Source organism: Gossypium hirsutum, chromosome A07 (genome assembly GCF_007990345.1).
Source record: "Gossypium hirsutum isolate 1008001.06 chromosome A07, Gossypium_hirsutum_v2.1, whole genome shotgun sequence".
Lineage (NCBI taxonomy): Eukaryota > Viridiplantae > Streptophyta > Magnoliopsida > Malvales > Malvaceae > Gossypium > Gossypium hirsutum.
The window spans coordinates 46,186,358-46,188,563 of NC_053430.1; the positions used below are offsets into that span (position 1 = coordinate 46,186,358).

Sequence of the window (2,206 nt, forward strand, 5' to 3'; positions counted from 1 at the left end):
TTTTTATAGTTTATGACTAGAAGAAACTCATCAGGACCACTACTCTTTGACGAAGAAATCGATCGAACAGTTCGCAGAAACCAAAGAGAAATAAGGCGAAGCTTAAGATACACAGAGAATGAGCAAGAGGACGATACTCAAACCCCAACTGAAGAGATGGCTGAAAACCAAGACAATCAGCTACCTCATGCGATACACGTTGAACTAGCAAATCAGAATCCTGCTCCTCGTACTATGTATGATTATGCTAAACCTACTTTATCAGGAACTGAGTTAAGTATAGTTAGGCCTGCTATTGCTGCGAATAATTTTGAACTAAAACCTAACACAATTCAAATGATACAACAATTTGTTCAGTTTGATGGATTGCAGGACGAAGATCCCAACGCTCACTTGGCAAAATTTTTGGAACTATGCGATACATTTAAAATCAATGAAGTTTTTGATGATGCCATACGTCTTCGGTTGTTTCCCTTTTCGTTGAAGAACAAAGCTAAACAGTGGTTGAACTCGTTACCAGGAGGGTCAACCATTACTTGGGAGCAAATGACCGAAAAATTTCTATTAAAATATTTTTCGCCGGCTAAAACAGCCAAATTACATAATGATATCTCTTCATTTGTACAGATGGACTTAGAAACTCTTTACGATGCATGGGAGAGATATAAGGACTTACTGAGAAGGTGCCCTCACCATGGGTTACCGCTTTGGCTACAGGTTCAGACATTCCATAATGACCTGAATCCTTCGACTCGACAAATGGTTGACGCAGCTACTGGTGGAACCATCAATAATAAAACACCTGAAAATGCTTATGAATTTATTGAAGACATGTCACTAAATAACTATCAGTGGCAAGTCATGAGGACTAAGCCAACTAAAACAGCAGGCATTATAACGTCGATTAGGTTACTATGTTGTCAAACCAGGTAGAACTTCTAAATAAAAAGATTGATGGTTTACTTGGTTCTACTCAGGTACATCCAGTAATAAGGTGCGAGACGAATGGAGGAGGAGCATGCACAGAGTATCAACCTTTCAACCCTAGCATCAAGGAGGAACAAGTCTAATATATGGGTAACAATAACTCTAGATCCCAAAATAACCCATATAGTAATACTTATAATGCAGGTTGGAGGAACCATCCCAATTTCTCGTGGGGTGGTCAGGGCAATCAAAGACCACAACATCCTCTAGGCTTTCAACAACCACCTTACCAACAAGAGAAGAAGCTGAACCTTAAATAAATACTATCTAAATTTATCTCGGTGTCAGAAACCCATTTCCAGAACATCGAGACAGCATTTAAAAATCAACAAGCATCGATCCAAGGGCTCGAAACTTAGATAGGCTAGCTGTCCAAACTAATCTCCGAATGGCCACAAGGTAGCTTGCCAAGTAATACTGAACCCAACCCAAGGGAACAACTCAACACAATTAATATTCAAGATGAAGAAGGAGTCGTTGAGCCTGAGCCAGAACCGAGGCAAGAAACTGTGGTAGGCAGAGGTCAAGGTGAGGTAGGTCATAATAAAAACAAATCAGTGAATGTCGAATATAAACCTCGTGTGCCATACCCCAACGCAACACGGAAAGACCGCTCAGATGCACAATTTGGTACATTCCTTAAACTCTTAAAAAATTACATATTAACTTACCGTTTATTGAAGCTCTATCGCAGATGCCAAACACAATAAAATTTTTAAAGGAGCTTTTAGCAAATAAACGGAAGTTGGATGAGGTGTCGCATGTGGAGCTAAATGCAATTTGCTCAGCTATTCTTCAAAATAAACTACCCAACAAACTAAAAGATCTAGGGAGTTTTACGATTCCTTGCTTAATTGGTAGTTTAGATGTTAATAATGCATTAGATGATTTAAGGGCTAGTATTAACGTCATGCCCTACAAAATGTTCAAAAAATTAGTCTTAGGAATTCAATTAGCAGATAAAACTATAAGATTCTCTAGGGGTATTATTGAAGATGTGCTAGTTAAAATCGATAAATTTATATTTCCCGTTGACTTCATTGTTCTAGACATAGAGAAGGATAACAACACTCCTTTGATTTTAGAAAGGCCCTTTTTAGCAACTGCTAAAATGATTATTGATGTTGGCACAGGTGAACTCACACTCCGTGTGGGAGACGAAACAATCACCCTTCAAGTTCGCAATTCTAGCAACACATCAGAAATTGAAGGTGATCGT

At 38.7% G+C, this 2,206-nt stretch overlaps 1 non-coding gene across 1 annotated transcript; it reads right to left on the reverse strand.

The window, feature by feature from the left end:
• Positions 1-595: 595 nt before the first annotated feature.
• LOC121204167 (small nucleolar RNA R71) lies at positions 596-701 on the reverse strand. The gene has a single exon (XR_005899096.1). It is a non-coding gene; the product is annotated as a small nucleolar RNA R71 (small nucleolar RNA).
• Between the last annotated feature and the right edge of the window lie 1,505 nt (positions 702-2,206).